This window comes from Oxyura jamaicensis, chromosome 2 (assembly GCF_011077185.1).
Source record: "Oxyura jamaicensis isolate SHBP4307 breed ruddy duck chromosome 2, BPBGC_Ojam_1.0, whole genome shotgun sequence".
Classification (NCBI taxonomy): Eukaryota; Metazoa; Chordata; class Aves; order Anseriformes; family Anatidae; genus Oxyura; species Oxyura jamaicensis.
The window spans coordinates 78,218,785-78,241,542 of record NC_048894.1 but is presented as its reverse complement, the minus strand read 5'-3'; the positions used below and the strand labels follow the sequence as shown (position 1 = coordinate 78,241,542).

Genomic DNA, 22,758 nt, shown 5'->3' with positions numbered 1-22,758 from the left:
GGATGCACCATTACCCATAGCATTATATTGCTCAGGAACAGATGTTAATCAATTTTATGGAACGCTTTAAGTAATATGCAAGCACTTCTGCACAGAACTGGCTGCGTAATAGAGATTGCAGCCCAGAAAATGCATGAGATAAGCCTTTATCTTGACTGGGAGAATTATGGCTATTTTGCTTAAAACCAAAGAGGTCTGCACGTTTGAGCAATTTTATTCCCACCGAACTATGTTATTTCCAGGGTGCTATTACACACGGCCCTATGACAAAAGGGAATGAAAATAACCTTGCTCTTGATCGTGCCGTTCTCCTTGCGCATGTGCTCGCGCACACAGCCCATGAAGTGCACATGTGGACGTGTGTGCTGCCCTCGCCGATTCCCAGGGAGACGGGCACGGCTTTCCCCTCTGCTCCGGCTGTGCCAGAAGAAGGGTCAATCAGAGAAAGGACTGACCTTACGCTCGGTAAGTAATTCTTGCTACACAGCCTCCCCATGCAGTGCTAACCGAACTTTGAAACCTCAGATCGCACAGAAGTAGAAGGAAAAAGATGCCCCAGCCTCTGGGTTTGAATAAAAGTAGCAGCTGTGCCATCACGCTGGGAGTAATTTTGGTCATTAAGCTTCTTGATCCCTGAATGTCATCAGGAGTTACTTAGGTGACCATCCACTTGCACTTACGAAGTACTGCCTTTAACTCTCCATAAAATATGGATTTTATTGCAGCAGTGACAGGACTTCTTCCCACAGTCACTGACCTCTACCGCTATTGCTTATCTCTTGGCTCAACCTTCTGCACAAGAATACACGCAGAGAGTACCCGCACTGTGTGCCGGTGTGCGTGCATGTGGGTGTTACATGCACATGAATATAGAAACAGTTCAATCTATCTGACATATGAAGTGTGTTACCAGCTCCTTAGAAACACTGACAACAACCAGATTCAGCACTTTCTTTCTGTAATTATCCAACTTCTCTCCTGTAAAATGCCGCTACGCCTACCCACTCTCTTCCCCCAGCTCCATCGCTCCCCAGCCCGTGCCTTCCTCAGATGAAGGCATTCACGTTTGTCGGTGCCGGCAGCATCCCCAGATCTGCCCCCTCGGACCCTTCGCACTGAGGGAGCGCCTCGCTTCAGCTGGGCTCCCCATTCAGCTCCGCACTTTGCCTCGCCTTTTGCATCCGATCTGGGGGGGTTTGCCCTGTATCCATTTCCCTGCGACTTGACGGTGCCAAAAAGCCAGGACAGTTTTTCTCTTTTTTCTTTTTCTTTCTTTCTTTTCTTTTTTTTTTTTTTTTTTCTTCCTCTCTTTTAATTTTCTAAGTTCTTCTACTGCATCCTCTCCCGGCGCTATTTGTGCTCTTATTCTTGTTATTACCGTTCCTCCCATTGTTCCGAAGGCACGCCACCCTCCTCCTGCCCTCCCCACCTTCCCTGGCCCCCAGCCCCTCGCTGCCCAGCAGGGACCAGGGACACGCCGCATCCCTTGCAGTGACAGCGCCGTGCCCCCAGCCCACCGGGCACAGCGCGGGGGAGCCCCGGGGCTGGGATGGAGGGTTGGGGTTGGGATAAAGGACTGGGGCTGGGATGGAGGACTAGGGTTGGGATGGAGGACTGGGGCTGGGATGGAGGACTGGGATTGGGATAAAGGATTGGGGCTGGGATGGAGGACTAGGGTTGGGATGGAGGACTGGGGTTGGGATGGAGAATTGGGCGGGGGGGGGGGGGGGGGGGGGGGGAAGGGGCCCCCCCCCCCCCTACACCCAACTTTGCAGAATAAGTGCTCCCCCCCCCCCCCGCCCCCAAATCCTTGAATTAGCGTTCCCAATAAGCGCAGGGAAGGGCAGGAGAAGGGGGAAGGCGGCTGGCAGGAGAGGGCGGAAAGTTGCGCGGAGTCCCCGCTCCTTACCGGCACGCAGCGGCGGCGGCTCCCCGGCCCCTGCTCGGCGGCGCTCAGCCCGCCCGCCTCTCTCTGGGGCTGCCGCTCGGCCGGCAGCACTTTTTAACTCCAGCATGCAGGCAGCCCGAGCCGAGGGGGCTCTCCATCTGATTGGTTTCCATTCAGTGCTCCTGATTAATAAAAAAAAAAAAAAAAAAAAAAAAAAAAAAGGGGGGAGAGGGGGGGGGGGGGGGGGGGGGGGGGGGAGGGAAAGAAGAAGAAGGAAAAAAAAAAAAAGACAAACTCCTCCCTCCCTGCCTGCCTCTCCGGCAGGCGCACACCCGCATTCGCACACACGGACACACGGACACACGGACACACAGACACACACACACACCCGCACCCCCAGCGCTGCGGATGCCGGAGCCGCCGCCCCGGGGCCGGGATGCTCGGAGCGGGCCGGGCTCAGCGAGTGGAGGCGGTGGGAGGGCGCAGGGGGGGTCGTACCCTGCCGACCCCCCTTTTTTTCCAGCCCCCCGAGCGGCTCCTGCTCCCCCCGCGGGGACAAGTGCGGCGGGCAGGGGGCGCGGGAGGACCCCGGCCGCCAGGGGCTGGACGCGAGGGGTCGCGAGGGGTGGCGGCTGCCTGCCGGCACCGTTTGCACCCAAAAAAAAGGAGCCCCGAGCGGCTGAGCTGCGCTCAGTCCCTGCAAGACGCACGGCAAATGTCGCCCCAAGTGCGGCTTTCCGCTCCTCGCCTCCCAGCGCCTCTTCCCGGCCTTAGCTTTGACCTTTATCGTCTCCTTTCCTCCCTCGCTAGCCCATCGTAAGCCTTCGGGTATTTTTTTTTCCCCTCTCTTCTTCCTCCCACCTCCCGCAGTCTGTGCTGGCTGAACGTCTTAAGGATGGCTCTGCGCTGGCTCTAAGCCACCTTTGTGTCCTCCTGCTCCTGGACCGTTTCAAGGCTTTTAGCGTGATTTAAGCGCTGCGAGCACCACAAGTTCAGGTAACTCTCCTGCTGCCCATGCTGTCCCTCCTGCGGTGCTGCAGCAGCTCCGCAGCACGGCCCTCATCCCCCAGATAGGGCCCGAGCTCCTTAAGGCTGCCCCCGAGCTGTTCCCTGCAGTGGCTGTGCTGGCAGAGCCCTTCCTCAGCACAAAATCGGACTCGTAAGGGCTCCGCGTGATACCTCCCATCGCCAAGGCACTGGAGAGAGGCCGGATTCTGCCTGCCGTGTGTTTGCGAGCCCTCCTAATGCAGATGGTCCCCAAAAGCCACCTAGGTGGCACAGCTCTTCCCAGCTGCGTCGCCTTTCCACACAGCTGGCTTGTTGCAGCGCGCGGATCATTCTGCTCGCTCTTCTTTGAACTTCCCCTGGTCCCCTCATTAGCAGTTTTTTTGGCATTGATGGGTCAGGAGTATTTGCGGAGTATTCCCGAGGGTCCCTCCTGGACACCGTCTCTCTCTCCCTTATGACAGGCCACATTTGCAGGCTTCCTTTTTCCCTGCCATATTGCATTGTCAATGTCTGATTCACTGCCCACTCTGACCCTGAGGTCTCCTTGGGCATTATTCATTCCTGGATGTGTCTCATTCTGGTTAGCTTTAATAAGGCTGCTCTAGGCTTTTTTTTTTTTTTTTTTTTTTTTTTTCTTTTCCTTGGCATTATTTCCTCAGACAGGACAGGGCTATTTATGTCCTAGATGGACTTCTGTATTTTCGTCAAGAAGGGAAGATTAGCACGGGAACGGCTGTGTTCTCCAAAGCATCTGCTTGGGGTTTTTGTCTTCTCATTAATTACATCAATTTGTGGTTGACAATTTTAAATCCGTAGCTGTGTAAAGAAGACTTGTTTTCATTTTTGAGGGATATTGTCAAGGTGATGCCCTTCCTCTTCAACCCTCTTCTGTTGACAGCTCTAATGATATTAGAATTCCCAGACTGGATCAGGCCATTAGGCCATGAAGTGTCCTGTACCTGACACATCAGCTGAGTGAAATGCTCAGCTAGGCATGTGAAAATTAATCAAAATCAACATTGGTTGAAATCTACTTCTCTGACATGAGGTGGAGAATTTAAGAAGGTTCAAAGAAGGACTGGCTGGCTATGCGTCCAGCTTGCAGTGGTCAAAGTTGTTACACTTAATACTTACAAAAAAGCCTGGAAAGTAGATTAAACTATTTTTTTTTTTTTCCTGCTGTTGAACCCATCCGATATTTGGAAATCAGGATGAGTACTCCATGTAAAACATATCGTCGCACACCCATCTTGCCTGTGGCTGTTTTCTGAAGCAACTGTTCCTGCCCATGGATAGACACAGCACTGAACTGGTGAGAACGAAGATCCAAAGTGGCGACTTCTCACTCTGCAGTCTCTGTGGAATGCCCAAACTCTGCAGATTGTGACCAAAATATCCATGAACCTCAGCCATCAGTACAAAAAAAAAATAATAAATAAATAAAAAAAATACAGCATGAGCTAGGAATATGTGATGTTTTCCTCTAACCTATTCAGGTGAGATCCCATTTCTAAATAATGGAAGATTCTTATGTGTGGTTTAAGGACTAGGAAAAAACTTTCTGAAGCCGCTGAACAGCTACCTAAAATTTACAACAAGCTGCAGTATCTATGAAACAATCTGAAGGTCTCACTTTGTAAATTCTCACATGAACAAGACACTTCAGAGTTTTCACAGCCGTATTTATTTTTCAGAAATTTAAAAGGGATCCTCTGATTTTGTAAAGGGGAAACCTCAGTGTAGCAGGGGTTTTCATTTTTTATTTTTTATTTTTCCAGATGAAGACAAAAAAAAAGTCCCCCCAAAAGTACAATTTTGCTTCACTGCAAGAGTAGGAAAGAAAATTGTGTTTAACCTGGTAAGCAATAGGCTGATGCCAAACATTTTAAGGTAGAATAAATTATTAACTTGGTGTCACATCATTACAGATGCAATGCATGGTCACCATGCAAATCTTTAAAAATCCACAGTTTAGCACTTCTGACCTTCTGTGATAATGAGTTCCACAGGTGAACCATATAGGGTATAAATGTGTCTTCTATGTTTGTTTGCTTTATATTTATAGCCTTTTAATTGCAGTGTCAGATTATATTAAGGATCAAGAAAATAGTGAGCTCCTGGATAGCTTAAACCATGTTTTTTTTTTTTTGTTTTGTTTTGTTTTGTTTTGTTTTTTCCATTTATTCTTGCTACTAGATTCCAAATGGTTTTCATTTTTTGCCTCTCCAAGGCTGAATGTTACATGTTTTCTAATTCTCTAAACCCAGTCATGTAGATCTACATTCAGGGTGCAAGGATCAGCCAGACAATTGTAAGAGGCCAAGATCCCTCAAGCCATACAAGCTTCTCACAGCACTGAACATGACCTGTGTGTGTTTCTAATCCCAATCCTTTGCAAATACAAAGGAAACCAGCTAGTTTCAACCACTTTCCTGTCCTCTTCTGCCCATACCTATGCTCCGGTGGACCACTGGAGAGGTAATGGTCTGCTAGATGGATCCCAGTGATTGCACGCAACCCCGTTACATGTTTTTCTTCTCTGAATAGTTTTATTCTTGGTGACATCCTTCTTCCAATCAGGCTCCCAAGACAGAAGAGGTTATTCCAGCAAATCTAAATGCCTCATTCTAATTTGAGTTTGTTGGATTTTTTACCTCCTTCAAGAAGTGGTGAGGAAAAGTAGGTGATAGCTTGATTTGTGGCTTCATAAGCCATGTGAGGAAATCACTCCACTTCTACCTATGCCATAAATATTATACAGCAAAAGAGCTTCCCATTGCAAGGTACAAAAGAACAAAGAAACAAAATTTTCATCATCCTTTGCTCTTTTCATGGAAACATTATGAAATCTGCCTGGTTCCTTGTAGCTCACTCTCTGAACCTCCCAGCTGCCTCCCAAGTAGGGAACTTGGGACTCAAAATTCTTTGAGTTCTCAAGTTTTATGGTTTCTTGAGCATCTGTCTTCTGCAATTTCAGCAGTGAAAGTCAGGAGATAAAGGTAATTAGAAAATAATAACAATTTTGTTTTCTCCCTTGTTTTCTCCTTTTAACAGTATGGAACTCCTGGTTGAAGTTTTAGTTGAAGATGAGAATTTATTTTAAAAAGTGTTCTGGAAATTCAGTTTTCTACCATGCTGTCTGCTGTTTCTCTACTGTTCTATGCACCTCTGAACTGTTCAAAACAGCACCATTTTCCTTTAAGAAATGGCTATTACTTCCAAATTAAATAATCCTGACTATCATGGCCTTCCACCAGTTTTTCCTCTGGTATCTAGCCCATGGATCAAGTCCTGTTTCAAACCCTCTGCTATCAAGCCCTGTTTCAGTGAAACTCATACTGAAACAGATATCTTCAAAGCTGTCACACACCTCCAAATTTCTTGCCTCTCCTAATTCCAGTGGTATTGAAATATCACAAGAACAGCTGTTGTCATGTTGCTTATGGAGTCAGTAATTACAGAACCGTGTTGTGAAAGCAACAAGCTAAAGAATGGCAGATACATCTCACATACATCCAATTTAGTTATGTTCAGCCGGACTGAACCGTTCAACTTCAGGGTTCAGCCCAGACTCGTTGCAAACCACAAGGAAACTCTCCTTTTAAGCATGATGGTAAGGAGTCCTTCGCCTCGGCATTACCAATATGTCTGACTGATCATTCCTGACAGAAGCATAAAAATGTGAGCATAGACAAATAGGACATGTAAATAGCAGCTAACACGTTGGGAGTTTTGTTGCCTCAACAGGTTATAATTGCTCTAATCAGCACTCCCACGAGCTGCTTGCCATAGAAGAGGCCTGAAAGGGCAGAAACATTTTTCCATTTGAAACACCATGGCAATAAGTACATCACAACCAGTATGGTCTTTAAGACCAAAAGCTTGCCTGACTGGGATAAGTGAGGAGCCAATGCACATCTGCATGCATGGGCAAGTAGCAAATGGCAAATCAGATTGTGTCCCTTCAGCTGAGCAAACGCTACACAGGGAGATCAGTTCATGACCACGTTTCACTGTAGGTCATTTGGGCGCACTCTGAATCTTGATGGCTTCCCTGTAACTGATAAGAAATGTTATCAGTGATCCTCTGATGCTGCTGTCGTAGGAGGTGTTAGTCATGGGCACTAGGCAGAGTCTGTAGACATTACTCCTTTCCACATGCAAGGATACTGCGGTAATATTAGAAGCCAGTGCTGTTTGGCCAGCTCTGTCAAAGCTTTGGGTGCTTTGGGAATATTTTAAAAAATGCAGAGAGGAGCATTTTTCAAGAAATGCTTCATTTTCTTGGAAAACTCTCTTTAATTTGTTGTGGAACTCACAGCACTCGTCTGCAGGGCTGCATTTGCTATGAAAGTGCACCACTTGGGCTGTGAATGCTATTATTTATTTGTGTGAAGCTTGCATTCTTGGCAGTCCCCAGTCTGTTTATATTCATCGATTCTCTCTTCTTTTAGGGATCAAACTTCCTGTGTAAGTTACCCTGGCTTAACCAGTTTCTCCTCCCTGCCAGAGCCACAGTAGCTGTCGGTGTGTACTCTCGGATGGTAGGAAACACCATGTAATTCGACTTTGTCATTCCTGTTCACTGTGGACTCGGCTAAAAAGAATTATCTTCCATTTGTTCCTGGCTAAGTATGCCTATATGAACAGTGTCTATGCGTCAGCTGATGTAGGCTACTCACTGTGCAGTAATAACTTGCTTGTGAGTCTGACATGAACATACTTTATATTTTAATAACCTCTGGAGAATTGACCGTCTTTGCAGTCTGTGCTTGCACAGCACCTAGCACAATGGGAGAAAAAGCACTAAAAAGGTGATGCAAATAATTAATACATCAGAATCCATGTGTATTTTTCAGTAGTACACACGCGCACACATCCACTCACAGACTTCCCAGCCCAAAGGATTTGTCACCTAAACTGAGCCCAAAGGCAAATGCTGAAAAGAAAAATGAAAAGATGAAGTGAGTTAAGCTTCACGCAGTGGGTTGGTTTAGATCTGGGGATGAAATCCAAACCTGATTCCTGCTCCACTCCAGCTCACACCAGTGTCTTATCGTCCTATTCACAGTGCCTGCCACATCAGGCTCCTACCAAAGGTTCAGTCCATGAATATCTTTCTCACTTCTCAGACAAGTCCTGCTGAGAACCACAGGCCATTCCCTCCTCAGCTGATCAATTCCTCCTTCTCAGGATTATGACTTATTCCAAATCTTCATCTCTCCTGATAACGCTATTCACTTGTATACCTGCTTGTGTGTGAGGTTAGTTCATCCACACAAGCAATACCAGATTAGTTTGGAGTCGTTTTCTAAGAAATGGTGCTTTTCTTTCCCGCAACTCCTCTACTTTTTGATTCCTGTAACCTTGGTTGGCTGCAGTCATCTGTGGGGTTACACTAGGGCTGAATTCTGTACCGCATACCTTACACCAAGGTTTTAAATCCACATTATAATTTTATTAATAAAGGAGCTTATGTCACTTTTCCCTCTTCTACCCAGGGTCAAGTTGCTCCTGCCAGTGTCCCAGTTCACCTCTCTCCAGATTTCTGTCACCAAAACCACCTGTGGGATGTGCTGTATGATCAGTCACAGAAACTGGTATCATTGGAAACCTAACTTTGGCTAAAGTCATTTTTAGCTTGGATCATTTGAATCATCTGGTGCAGTGTAAAATACAAGGAAATTGTGGACAACTGCATGTACATATGTACATGTACATACCTGCATGCATATATATATGCGTATATGCATATATATGTACATACATACATGTGTATGCAGACATTGGGGAACTTAAATGACAATGTCGTTGGAAAAAAAAAGAAAGTAATGTCAAATTGCACATTAAAAGGTACATTTCCTTTTGAGGAGAAATTATACAGCAGCGTAGTAATGAAAATGATGAAAAGTCCCCAAGATACTTCTCTAGAATAGCTAGCTATGTACAGAATTTGCAAAATGAGCTAGAGGTTTGTATGAGCATTTAAGTGAGCTAATCAGCAAATATGCTGCCACCCTTCCTGCTTGCTGAGTGATATTGTCATCCCAGCGAAAACAAACACCCTGTACACCACGTGAGCCCTGTGCATGACACTTTATATAAATGCTATAACTCGCTGTTCCTGATGTTTGGCTGAAGGCAAGGGGCTAGCAAAATTCTCAACAATGAAATTTATGCAGGCTGTTTTATTATCCTCCACAATAGGTCTTTCTTCTGCTTCCTTCGTTTTTGGAATTCCTCTCATCTGCCTCCTCCAAAGAGTCTTTGTCTGAAGAATGGACACTGCTGCTACTTGTGCCTAGCATCAAGCTGCCAGGTGGGCCAGTCATTAGAGACCTCCTGGTGATCCCAGTTTTTGGAGTCCAGTGACCAGTATATTTTAAGAGATATCTAGTCCCGGCCTCTTGTGGGTGTAAAAGTCTGCTCCAGTAAGAGGGTGACGCTAATCTGAGCCTGCATCTTAAGAAGGCAGGGTTATTGTGAATTCAAGCAGATGCCCACATTTCAGATGAAGGTGTGAAAGACTAGGAATACCTGTGCAGTGTTTGTAAATACACATACACTCCTTAGGAGGCTGCAGACTTTTGAAAATTTCCATCTCTTCTGCTCCCATGCTGGTTGCCTCTACCCCCTCTTTCTAATCCTTTGGGTTGTATACGTGGTTGCCCAGTCATCCTGCGTTCTCTCTCCCCACAAGCCCTGCTCCTTTCAGGTAACCTGTAGGAACCAGGAGCCAAACCCTTGGCAGAATATTTTATGTCTCCTTTCATACGGAATTGTACAACTAGACCTACGGGCGACATTTGGAGTACGATCCCTATGGATGTGGCATCTCGCTGCAGGTTCCCATGAAGTGCAACGAAAATATTGAAACTGCATAATGCAGCTGGCTTCCCAGCCTGGTATTAAGGTAATTTTAGGCCTTGTTTCCTTAAATGAGGAGAAAAATTTGCTCCGCTGTAAAGGATTTGCAGTCAGAAGGAGAAGTGGCAACCTTTTATTTTGCATTTAATGAGAATAGCCCCCACTAGAAGAGAGCATATTGTCAGGACCTTTTTTTATTTACTTTCTCAATTAGCAGCAAACTGTGATAGTAATTCACGGGGGAATTAACACTCTGTTTTCTGCATTTCACTGTCTCCTCTGCCTGTAGCTATTTTAGGAAGTGCAACACTGTGGGATATACCTAGTTCCCGTTAATAGGTACTGTACTGAAAGGAGAGAGCTAAACATCTTCTAGCTGATCCCTTTTCTAATTTCGTATTCAGTGGGCCTTCTAGCAGGGTGGGAAACATTTCAGCAGGAATCAGAGCAATGCAAGTGGGCTTTTGTAAGAACAGACCATCTTGCAGTTGAGTGGAAATGAGTAGACTAGCAAGCACCCATGATAAAGCAGAGGAAGGCAGCAGCTGCTCTTGGATTCCTGGCAAGCGTGAGCTGTCCACGCTCAAGGGATGATAAGTTTATCTGTGACTGAAATGTTGGTTTATTGACCGGGGTTGTAGCTCTGCAAGTTAATTAGCAACAGGCTGAACTTTGGGCACCTGAGTTCCCCCGAGGCTGGGATGTCTGGTTTGCACCTTTGAATCAGGGGTTGAGATGCTATGGGGATTAACACTGTAGCAAGCCCCCTGTGGACTATGGAGGGTTAAAAAAATCCTGTTTACATGTTCTCCTTGAACTGGGTGAGGAAATATTTCCTGAACCCACAGGCTTTTTTTTCACACTTGAAATACTGTATAGCCAATTTGAATATTTTTCTAGTGCTTAACATTAGCATCTCTCACACAGTTTACATTACTTTGACTTATGGAGGTCCCACTGTGGAGGATTTGGAAAAACTAAAGTTCTGTATTAGCAAGCCCGTGACAGAAAAAGAGGCAATTATCTCTTACTTTTAAAGCTCCAAAGTGTAATTCTTGCAATTAATTCCTACAAGGTTCAGAGAATCTAGGCTGGGTTTGGTTTGTGGTAGATATTTACATTCTCCTTGGATTGGCTATATGTTTATATGTAAGAACACTGATTTCAATAACAATCTTCTATTTAAACTTGCAAGTCAAATAGACCCTATGGGGCATCTGATGTAAATTAGTGAACCGTTGTTAGAAGTCCAGCTGAGTATCTGATGCTACAGTTTAAAATAGGTTTCTTGGCATGTCTTTGACTCAAAAGTTAAAAAAAATATAATAAAAAGAAAAGGAAAAACAAGGAAAAAAAAGCTCATAGACTCATAAAGCTCTTTCTTTCTAGAATTAATTCTCTTTTCTGTTTTCTCCCATATGACTAGCTATGTATCAGCTAAACAACATGATAGGGAAAATACCCAACTATTCAGAGATACAAAAACAACCTAATGCAGCACACACCCCAGTAGGAATTTCACCCATAGGAACTGTTGGGGTGGGGCATTAGGAATTATTAGCTATAATTTATAATTGGCTACTGTTCATCAGGCAAAAAAGAGAAATTCTGAGTTCAAAAGGGACTTCAAAATGTGAACCTGTCAGAGCCTCTGCATTGTGTTTGCTTTGGATAGTGCATTAACATCTCTAGCAAAGCTTATGTTATTTTGAGTGATGGAGGTCCTACTGTGTAGGGCTGGGGAAAAAAATAAAGTTCTATATTAGTGAGCATGTGACCGGAGAAAAAGGCAATTATCTCTTTCTTTAAGAGCTACAAAGTACAGTGGCGGTAGCTTCTGACAAGAGTAAACACGATGTGCACAGCTTAAAGGCAAATTGAGGACGTACAGATGAAAAAGTTCAGCTTTCTCTTCCTTCCCCCCTCCTTTCCTTACCCACCCTTATGATCTCTTTGCTACAGTTTGAGAGAAAATCTGGGGCACTTGTTTCTTTTATTTCTTCCAGATTGTTATTTTATCTTCATTTTTGGTAGAGCAGTAATGATATCCAGTGGCTGCTTAGATGAATCACTGATAGATATTCCTTAGGGATATTCCAGAAAAATGCATCCCGGCCAGGACTTATTTCCTAAGTCACAGCGTGAGTCTGAAACCTCTACGGTCTGCCACCAGTAATCAGCTCCTGTCACTGGTCAGGTTTCCATTATTTTTTCCCTGGTGCTCTTCTTCAACCCTTCTATTTTCTCCACCCCCACCAGCAATTAAAGGCTGCAGTGACTCTCTTATGTGCGTTAGGAGGACAGAACACACACAGGAGCCTTTTCTTACCTTTGCATTTTATCTCCAGAACATTACTTTTTACTTTTTTTTTTTTTTTTTTTTTTTTTCCTCCCTTTGCACTCACTAGCTTATGCTGCCTTGGTTTGGGATTTACAAGATTCTTCCATTTCTTTTCTCAGGTGCTTCACAAGGGGAAAACTGGCCATGCATTTCATCCTCTTTGAAATCTGCAAGGAGTAGAGACATAATCAATAGAAAAAGAGAAGATCAGGAATATTACAGTGAAAAGAGGTGAGCTCTATTCAGAGATATGAAACCTTGCCATGAAAAATGACATGTACAAAGGCTCCACATCAATTAAGGAGGCGAATGCTGCTGCTGTATCTGGTAGTTGCTTCTAAAGTGCAAAGTAATCTCTCCGAAGTGCAAGCTGTGTCGTGAACTGAACTACGAGCTAGAGAGCAGGGCTGTTCTGCTACTTCTGAGCCATCCAGCCAAATTTTGACCGTGCTGGTAGCCACCAGGGCTGCTTTGCCACTGGGAACGGACCGTTGCAGAAGCCGTGCCAGCCACGTCACAAAATCTCCCTGCAAAATCTCTGAGCTGCAGTGTTCCCTTTTATGGGAAAGTTGCTCTCCCAGCACGGCTTTTAGGGTGACAGCACATCAGCTCTCCCTCCCAAAGAAGCCCCTTTCAGCTGAACTCTACTTGTTGCATCAGCTGCCTGTTAGAAAGCAGCCAGTCGCCGCTTTCACTCTGTAGGCAAATTTCTAAAGAAACGCACCGCTAGAGCTGGCCTAAAAATCATTTCCCTGACTTGTCTGACAGTTTATCTGTTACTGGAGCAGTACTGAGAGCTCCTGCGGACAAGCGTACATGATGTGGAGCAAATGCTGCCGGTTTTTCCCATGTGTCCTGCGAGCAGTGCAGGTCACCGTGCTGACCCCACCATGTTTCGAGCTCTGTGGCAACTCCTCCCTGTCATAGCTGATGTACATGGTGTATATTTGCAGCATTGCTCCCAGAGGTATGAGTATCTTAGGAACAGCACTCTGTCACACTGGCACTTCTCACTGCACAGTCTTTGTCTTAAAATAGGCAGAGCAGGCTGGGAGATGTTTGTTTACAGTAAAACAAAAGCTCTAGGTGGAGCAAATTATCCTTGTGGTATTTAATTTGTGATTCAGGCTCATCTATGACTCTTCTGCTTCTCTGCAATTAAAAGAGCCTGTAACTACACATAAGCGTTTAGATTTAGCCTAGTCAGGTCTGAATGCCAAACTTCTTTTGCTTTTCAGAAGCATTTGGGTTCTAAACTGTTCATTCTTCCCTTAAAAAGAATCCCAGGATTCAAGGTGTACTTTTTTTTTCTTTTTTTTTTCTTTTTTTTTTTTTTTCTCTTTGTGCCAAGGTTTTGTGTTACAGGGATCCAGTAAATATTTTACAATTCTCCCACTAGTATTGCAATAACAACTCCATGGGATATTGGAACACCATAACAAAAAAGCCACACTCATACATGTAAAAATTTTAGCAGATCCTAGCTAACTAGCATATTTGCAGGGTGCCAATGTCATGATCAAAAACTGGTGTTATCATCCCTGTAGGAAAGCTTCAGTGAGGTCACATTGCATTACAACTGCTGGGGATTTTCTCTCTCATGTCTTCTGCTTGGGGCTAGAAAGACTGTAAGCTGGGTGTTCGCTGTCCCAAAGAATTAAACAAAATTCCAAACTTAAAAGCAATTATTTCTGCTTATTTTAATCGACATTCACCAGTTTGTTTTATCATCATTTCAACAAAAGAATTGTTTATCCCATTCTTATTAGATCTCAAATTAGTATCTTCTGGCAGTACAGTAACTGGAATAATAAATGTACTCATATTAGCTGATACATATTAGCACACCACAATTAATGTACAACACATGCGAGTAGTATTTAATAAAAGTTTGCCTAATGGGACATATACTAATATGGTACTTCCTTTCCTTTGGATCTGACTATAGTGATGTGATTTCTTATGTTGTATCTTAACTTTTCTAGGCCTTTAAACTGCTGAGTAAGCAGAGGAGGTAAGGTCACTCTTTTCCGCTGCCACTGCTATTAGCAGCAACAGATGTAGTTGCAACAGAAATAATGCTGTCCTCATTTGTTCTCTCCTCTGGTACCATGCAGAAGCTTTTCCGAATGTTAACAAAAGGCTCAAAGTGCCTGTCTGGTACGCATAGAAGGGCCTCTGCCATCCTATTTCCTCCTTAATAGGAGGAAAGTCACTGCCGGAATCATAAGCCCAGCATGGTGGCAGTTGTCTTCCGCAGTGACTCCATTTATTTTATTCATATGAAGCTTTGAAGTCAGATCCTTGTTGTCTTTTAATCAGAATAAACTCATCGACTTTCTAGTCTTCACCTTCAAACACTGAGTTATCCAAGGTGTGGGATCAAAGACATGGTGTGGAGCAGGCAAAAACTGAAAAACAGAAATGTGATTTTTCCTAATGGGATGTTTGGTTGACTAGAAAGTTCAGAAATAGACAAATACCCCTTTATTTTCCTCCTCAGTGATTTGTCCTCTGTTACTGTGCAGGCTGTGGATACTAGCCATCCATGCTACTGACACATCGTTGTGGTCAACAAGAAGCTGTTCTTGGGCTGCAAGACACACTTGGGTTATTGGCTTGCTGAACACAGAAAAAAGTTGTCACAACTGCTTTGTAGCAGAGAAAAAATCTTTTTTTCTTTTTTTTTTTTTTTTTTCTTTCTTTCTTTCTTTCTCTCTGTACTTCTGTATTACCTTAACTCTTTTCAGAAATATGTGCTTTCTCAGGAACAGGCTTACTAGTAAAGAGCAAATCCATCTCATTGCTTTGTAGCGTTCGTTACTTCCTACTGGTATTGTGTAGATGCCTTCAAATCTAAAAAAAACCCAACACTTTAAACCCAGGCCCCCTCTGTAAATATAGCTGCCATATTTCTGCTTTTATTCACAATATAGTTTGAAAGACTGTAACTTGCATCAGCTATCACCAGTCGTGTTTTCAAAGAAGGTCAGGACTCTGCCCCCACAACATGCCCATGGGAAGCTGTCTTTGTTCTTACCTTTTTTCATCTCCACCTATGAACTGAAACAAAGCTAACTGTACCAACATCTTTTTCTAATATTGGTATGCATGAGCAGAATTGGTTATTCTCCTAGAAGGCCTACATATATTCCAAGTAACAAGACATGAACAATCTGAAGTAATGCAAATTAGCCTCTCATTGAGAGTGAAAGGCCCCCAGCTAACAAACTCTTCTGTCATCTGCCAGGACAACTCTGTCATCTCTTCTGCTCCACCACTGAAAGTGTGAGGCACATCCAGGGCATTTCCATTCTGCAATAAACTTCTAATAAATGTCACGGCTTTTCTAGCTCCACAGGGTAGGGACCAGTTCAGGCCATCCCTAGTAGGAGAGGTACAGGAACAGAGAACGAAATTGCAATAAAAACAGCAAACCTTGTTGTTGAGAAGATGTAACTCCACATACTTCTGCAGGGCAGTGCAGTGGAGACAAGGTTACCCGGGTCCCTTCCTGCTCATGGTGCAGCTGGAAGGGTTACCTCACAGTGAAAAGAGGATCTAGCAATGCCTCTTTTGACAGGGCAGCATCTACTCAAAGAGCACAATGCAAAGTACTCCAGCAGCTGCCATTCTCTTCTGGCTGCTACCTGTTCATGGGACATGTAGAAATGCTGCCCCTTTCCCCTTCACCAGGGTCTCTGAGGAATCGGGCTGTAGGATGCCAGCTGGATTAGAGTGAAGAGTAAGTTGAACAATGCAATATATGCATATATATATGGCTCTACTATTTCCAAACATAAATTTAAGTGCAGAGGTTAAGGATAGGAGACTGCTAGCAGAGGTGATTTGAATGTTATCAACTGGAGCAAAAGGAAGTGTGTGCTACGCAGGTATCTCAATTGTGAAAAAGAAAATTAATCTATCTATTGAATTATTTGCATGGCTGATATCACCATGATATGTGAGCACATTACAGGTATTATGAATTTTCTCAGTTAGCTGTAGCTTCATCAGAAAAAGTTCATGCTCTGTTCTGAAGTGGGGGCAGCATCAAGTTCACTAGAGGTGCTCAGCACTTCTGCCACTGAACTGTGTATGAATTTTACCTTTTGTGGGAGTTGGCTGTTACTCCCAGTATTATGAGCTGCCAGCTGCATATGAGTAGGGAACAGAGGAATGAAAAGAGAATGAAAGTAATCTGACAGCATTTATAATATTTTTCATTCTTCTTCTTAACCGTCACTGCAGCTGTGCCCCAGAGCCTTTTTGCCCTGTCGGATCAGCACATGGGTTAACAAAGCTGGGATGCAGAGTGTTTTCTTTATGTTGGGTCATGGTCCTACACGAAGAGATTTACAGGGTCAGAGGAAACCCTTGGCAGAGAGAGCAGGAGGTTGCTTCTTTCCCGTGAGCCTACTTAGGGACAGGGGACTCCGGAGGCTGGGGTGGGTACCAGGGGCTGGGATGTCCCTGGAGAGGAGCAGGGGACAAGTACAGAGCCAGGGCTCAGAGGTGGCTGAGAGAAAAAGGCATTCCCTGGGGAGCAGAGGGCATGGTCTGCATCTCTGTACTGCTGGGCTGGAAGCAAGCCTGCAGTCATGGACCTCTCTTCGGGATGCAGCGAGTGTGATGGGGATTTGATTACAGCTCTCTTATTTCTCTTCTGCCTCACCAATTGTTTTGATAAGTGCACTTAACAAGTTCAAATGTATGCCTGGTTTTCCGTATCTTTGAAAGTTGTTTGGCTTTGTTTATTCTCTAATTAAAAGAAAGTTTTAAGCTTGCAGGGCATTTAGATTTTGGGGGGAATTCACGTCCAGCTAAAGGTGTAGGTGGAGCACCCTCAAAGCTCTTGGTGCTAGAGGTTTCCTCCTGCTCCACTTTTTTTTTTTTCTTTTTTCCCAAACTGCAGGTATTTAAAAAGAACTTTTTACATAAACTGCAGTAGTATGGATAAAAATAGCAGAGGAGAAAAAAATTCTAAGGAAATTGCATACGTGTGATACAAGTTTGTGAACACTGTGTTATAAAGATAATATCTGCTTCCAGATAAATGGTGCTCTGCAAACTGTGGAAGTTCTGTACATATCTGTCAGCTTGTAGTGATTCACAAACTGCAGGACTTTCAGCCAAGAAGCAATTTCATTTCTGTTTGCTTTTTCCCTACATTATGTGTTCAAGTACTTTGAATCAAGCAAATTCTGGGTGCCAAAATATTATGCATCAGAAATGAGAAGGTGAAAAGTGTGTGTACAGTGCTTGGTTTCTCACTGTTCCCAGTGGCTTCAACTGCAGAAATAGAAAGCAGCTGACAGGGAGAGGGAAAGGGCACTGGTGGTAGAGGTGGGAGGATGCAGTGGGCTGCACAACTGTGCCACGGGTGTGTGCAGGTGTGTTTAATATAGACTGTTGCCCCCTGAGCTGGCCTGAGACAGCCCAAAGCAGCAGAAAGCACATTGTGATTAAGTGTATCCTGCTGTGTTTTTCCAGCTCTTCGTATGCAGGCTGGCCCATGCGAGGGTGCATGTGCTACAGCCACACATCTCAGTATGGACATGGCCCCAAACTCCACACGGAGGACTGAGATTGGGGAGAATAGATGAGGACAGAGAGAATGAAGGTATGTGGATTTATGTGCAGACTTTATTTAGCACTAGCACTGTTGCATTGGCTCTGATACATTATCACCTAAGAACTAGTTTGAGCTGGAGTCAATTCAGTGTGAATGAATAGCCTACACTCACCTCCAGTTACTGTGTCGAGTTTATTACCTCTGCTATTCATGCTGGTTAGGCGGAAGCTAGATTATATATCTCCACGGTGTGCTGAAGCTGTGTCTGAAGCTGCAATGTTTACCTAATGCTAGGAGCAGGGACTTAAGAGGGCCAGGTCCTTGGAAAGCAGTGTGTAACTAGCAAACTAGTTGCATAGGCACTACGATGCTGCCTCAGATCTGGGAATCTTAACTGCTGTTTCTTAGCTGGTAGTTATAGGCCCTGTAAATAAAGATATGTGGACATTTCACTGTTCTGGAAAGAAGTTGGTCCGTGACCACTGGGAACAAGCCTTCTTCCCTAGGACGGACGATGTGAAGTTGGAGGACTGTATCTAATGCTTAGTCCACAGCCTTTCAGTCGTCCTTTCAGTAGCAGGATCTCTTCCTTACCATCATACTTATTTATTTATTTATTTTCCCAAAAGACAAAAGGACAAAAACCTTCTGTTAGGTTTTTCTATGTGTGGCCCTTGAGTTCAAAAGTAATGGTTAGGACAATGTCTTAGAGATCAAAATCACATTGCAAAATCACATTGGAAAAGAGATTTGAAAAGAAACACAGTACAAGAGAAAGGCTCCCTTGGTTTGTGTAGAAGAGTAGTAGAGTTGCTTAAACATGTGATCTGTCTGGGCAACAGCTTCACTTAAAATAGGACTTTATGAAATTTTACAGAGATAAAGATCCTTTATCAGTGATTGGTATGATAAATGAGGCACATGTTTTAATTTTCCAGAAACTTTAATTCCTAGATGTACAAATTCACCTGTCAGTCAGAATAGCTACTGGAAGTCCCCCGAAAGGCTTGTCCCTTTTCCAACCCAATCCGATCTCCAGGTGAGAACCCAAGCAGTGCAACACTTTGAACACTGAGCTTTATGAACCCAAGAATGGAGACTATGATGGGTCCAGACATGCAGTTTGCTGCTGCTGTCGTTTTACTTGGTCAGCTTGAACTCTGCGTTGCCGGCTCCGAGCCCCACGGATGCTCATTTCAGTGGTACCACTGCTGACCCAGAAGCAGCGGGGCTGGAGCAGTCTTGCCTGACGCTTCTTCATAACAAAGAAAGTAAGCGCTCAAGCAGGAGGAGTAGGTGTAAAGCAGCTTAATCCATTCTAATCAACAGTGGTCACCAAACTGCAGACTATTAAGAAATGATGGGAATATCCCAGCCAAATCTAAGGTAAGTTTATAGCAAAAAGGCCCCCAAAGGTTCTTGTGGGTACTATGAAATCATACTTGTACCAATGAGTGGCCTGGGGTAGTCCATCTGAAGCTGACATGTAATGAATCTGGCCTGATTTACGTGAATAATTTGAGTAATAACTTTTTCCAACACACGAGTAAGACTCTTGCAGGAATGATTATGTCATAATTTATCAATGAAATGGGCTTCCAACATGCAGAGTCAGCAGGATCTTTTCCTTAGCCTGGGTAACAGATATTGTTACCTCTTGCTCGGTCAGAGGTGAGATACTGCTCTTTTGGCCTCATTAAGCTTATTGAAGAGCCTGTGGGTTATTTAGTTAGAGTTTAAATAAAACTCTACTGGAAATGCATTGCTGCTTAGGGAATTACCATTTTTCTTACTGTTAGGTCCAATTCTACGAAACTCAGTCAAGTTCCCAGGTGCTCTTTCCAGGCATTTTTAATACGGAAAGCCATGAAGGAATTAACCAAAGTTGACCATAGATTTGTGTTTTGGTCTATGTACTAGAAGTTTATCTATCTGCTTCTCTTTTCTCTCTATAGTTTTTAGTTAAGGCAAAATATAACTTTTTCTATTATTTTGTACCATGGTTTTTAAACTATTACTTCATTTATATCCAAATTTTTAGTTTGTAGTGTTTTGGTATGATCTTGGTATAAATTTAAATGCTTCATGTAGAGATGCCAATTTTTCATTAGCCTTTATGAGGATTTCTTTTTTTATGTTGCTGGAGAGTATGCTATAATTCTGTCATATAAGCATTTGCCATACCTTACAGTACTGCAGTTGTCAGGAATGCAAAGCTAGTTTGTTCAGTAGTATCCCATACATGAATGCTGAAAGCCACAAAGGCCATAAGGTGCTCAGCTTCCCTGCCTGCCTGGGAAACTCACCTTCCAAATATAAGATCTTCAAATTGCTGTTCCTGCAGTCTGATTCTGAAATCATCTTCATTGTTGCATTGTTTACAATTTCAGCTAACTACTGGGATTTTTAAATTTAAATTTTTAAACAAAATTAAAAAAATTTACAAAAAAAAAAAAAAAAAAAAAAAGTTTGCTTTCTGCTAGTAGAATTTGTAAGTCTCTTTGTGTCTATCCAGTTGCTTGCCAGGACTAACCATGGATTTATTTGGCTCATATAGTCCAATAAATGTTTGAGCTGTTACTTTTTCTCTTTAACCAATGAACCATTTGTGACCATAGCTCCCATGATCCCAAAGACACCTATTGATACTTAATGTTACTGCAGTTCCAAAACCAGAATAATTAGTGTTTTTTTTTTTTTTCTTTTCTTTTTTTTTTTTTTTTCAGTCCAGGGAAAGAGCTAAAAAGAGAACAATATGTAGTTACGAATACTTTCTTTTCTATTCTGTACGGTGGTGGGAAAGAGTGGTCTCCATATTTTCTATAGCTCTGATAATTAAGAGATGGTGGGATTGTGCCAGTAAGCACCAGGTAAAACCTAACCACTGGCAATCTCTAGGGACATGCTCAACAAATCAAAGGAAAACAGTGGATGAAAGGAAGACAAACCCAACATTATAGATGACATTCACCTTTATGTTTTGGCGTGCTTCGGGAGGAATTTGTTTCTTGCATTTAGGATGCAGATTGCACAGCCAGAAGAAATGCTTTTGTGAGCCATTTCTTCTGACTCATTAGACGTGCAGACCATAGGACTTCCCTAATGGACTAAATTATCACCTGAGCTTGCCAAATATATAGCTTGCTGTATATATCTTCAGATATCCCGTCCTCACTGAAACATTTCCAGTGATGGAGATTCTAGCCTGTAACACTTCTAACACTCTGGTGGTTAATTATCCTCACTGTTAAAAATGTCTGCCTTACGGCTGGCTTGAATTTTGTCTAGTTCCGACTTTCAGACTTTGGCTTTTCTTATGCTTTGTTTGCTAAGTTGAGATAATGAAGAGACATTTATAAAGAGTCCTTAGGTAGTGCTGCCCTGCCTTTGATCAAATCACACCTCAATCTTCTTGTCATTAGGCTAAGAAATGTCACCATAGGGCATGTGTTTCAGTGCATTTAATCATCCAAGCAGCTCTTCTCATAACCTTTGTCAATCTATTATCATTCCCCCTGTAGTGTGGACATCAGAACAGGACAGTATTCTCTCCGTAGGCTCACACCATGCAAAATACCCATATCCTATACCTTAATCTTAGTTGGGATTCTTCTGTTCATTTACCCAAAGGCTGCAAGGCTGCATGAAGAATTGAATTAATTTAACTTTTTTTTTTTTTTTTTTTTTTTTTGGTCAGAGCTGGATCTTGGAAACTGTTAATGTTGATTGTGCAGCTTGCACAGAGTAGCCAGATGTTCCATGAGGTGTTGCACTGTTTGTGTTTTGCAGTGGCCAGTGCTATGACTAGTATGTATTTGCTTTTCAACGCTCTTGAAACAATTCTGTATGGGAATAAGTGTTCCTTTTCTAGCTGGCCATGTGTTCCAGTTCTACTGAGCAATTCTTACACCTACCTGGGCAACCTGCTCTAGGGAACCTGCTTTGGCAGGGGGGTTGGACCCGATGATCTCTTGAGGTCCCTTCCAACCCCTACAATTTTGTGATTCTGTGATCGAAATATGTTAGTTACAGTTATCCTAAGTCAGTTTATAGGCAGAAGGTTGCAGGTTCTCTCCCTGCTTCCCCCTCAGTGCTATTTATCTCAAGGTCTACTTCAAGGTCTGCTTAAGATGGAGATGTCTTCCCCTTTCTATCCTTCAGGAACAACAACAATCCTTACTTTATCCATTGTTTGTTTTATAGCTTCCTCCTGCAAGGTCTTCATTTTTTTTTTTTCCTTCTTTGCCTTTGTCTTATCAGCTTTAACCTGAAGGTAAGATGTTAATTCCTCTGACTCAGTAATTTACTTTTTAAGTCCACATTTGTCTATTTTGGAAAAAGGGATGCAGGTATGGAATGATGGCTCTTTTGCATTTAAGCTTTATCACCAGCCAGTCATCTCATCCACCCTTGAAGTTAGTTGAGCCCTGAGACAAGGTAGCACTTTTAAAGCAGCAGAACCGTTCTAGGGATGCAATCTACTCTGCCCATTGCTGTTTGAGCCCCTTTTATCTGGGAGGAGGATCATAACAGAAGTCCTTTCTCTTTTTGCAGTAGGCCTGAGGGCTACAAGGCACATGGACCTGGGTCTTTCTGCATCTAGAGGGCTGGCTCTGTGTCATCATCTGGGTAGGGACTGTTAATGTCTTGATGAAGAAGAAAGGTCATATACATTAGGTTGAAGGAGGTTTGATGATGCAGTTTCATTGCACCTGTAACTTGACTTTCCTCCTCTGCTTTCCCTTACGAGTTTTACAGAGTTTCTTTGAACTATCGTAGTGCCCTTGGGGAGTATAAAATCGGTCTGGAAATCTCCATGCCATTTTTTTTGGAGAGATTTCTAGTTCTTTCTCTTCCAGCTGAGCATAACAGCAGCTTTTGTCTTCGTATTTTGGCATCTTCACTTCTAGTCCCAGCTGGAAGTGGGAAATGCACTAGCAAATGAAATTGAACAATAACAAGGACAAAAAGGGGAAAAAATAATAAAATAAAAAGAGTCACAGAGGGTTCATATGTTGTGCTGCGTGTCTTCCTCCTGAGGTAGGTCTTGATCCTGCCAACTGTTCCCCCGTAAGAAAG

General features: G+C 43.4%; 1 protein-coding gene and 1 long non-coding RNA gene across 2 annotated transcripts in view; one reads left to right on the top strand and one right to left on the bottom strand.

The window, feature by feature from the left end:
* Positions 1-2,058, bottom strand: part of LOC118161255 (cadherin-6) — a 99,474-nt gene extending 97,416 nt beyond the window's left edge. The window contains exon 1 of the mRNA XM_035316403.1: positions 1,910-2,058. The gene's annotated coding sequence lies outside the window, so the exon portion shown is untranslated. The remainder of the gene's footprint in view (positions 1-1,909) is intronic.
* Positions 2,059-2,187: 129 nt separating this feature from the next.
* The window catches only part of LOC118161257, a 32,192-nt gene continuing 11,621 nt past the window's right edge, over positions 2,188-22,758 (top strand). Inside the window, exons 1-2 of the long non-coding RNA XR_004747914.1 lie at positions 2,188-2,884; positions 12,224-12,335. This is a non-coding gene — a long non-coding RNA (uncharacterized LOC118161257). The remainder of the gene's footprint in view (positions 2,885-12,223; positions 12,336-22,758) is intronic.